Here is a 554-nt window from a genome sequence, read left to right as displayed (position 1 = left end):
AAATGGAAAGTCGAAACTCGGTGGGATTTCAACTTCGAATGAAAGCAATCTAACTAAACAACCACCACCATGATTTTGATAATAACAATGGTTTCTGATTTAGCACAAGGCCAACCATTAAGGAAGAGTGTTAGCTGATACACTGACCCCAGTATTTGGCTTGATATTTTGCTTTATTGACTTCAGGAGGACGAAAGGCAAAGTTAACCTCAGCAGGATTTGAACTCAGGATGTAAAGAGTCAGAACAAATACAGCAATGCATTTTTTTTTTTTTGATGCTCCTATAATTTCACCAGTTCACTGTTATTTATGCTTTAGATTTTAGAGTCAAGTTTTGTTGAAGGAAGAAGATATAGTCAACTGCATTGACCCTGATACATCATGGATATTTATTTCATGTATCCTGGACACATTTGAATGGGCAGAAAAGGTATAAAGAACCATGGTGGGATTTTTGCGTATATGTGTGTTTTAAGTTTTTGTCTAAAGTTTATGCCTCATGTGTGTAAAAAGACACAGGACCTACTATGTTAAAACATTCCTCCATGGTTTG

Source organism: Octopus bimaculoides, chromosome 5, assembly GCF_046866305.1.
Source record: "Octopus bimaculoides isolate indiv1 chromosome 5, ASM4686630v1, whole genome shotgun sequence".
NCBI classification, from domain to species: Eukaryota; Metazoa; Mollusca; class Cephalopoda; order Octopoda; family Octopodidae; genus Octopus; species Octopus bimaculoides.
The sequence above is the reverse complement of the archived record's forward strand: the minus strand, read 5'-3'. Positions refer to the sequence as shown.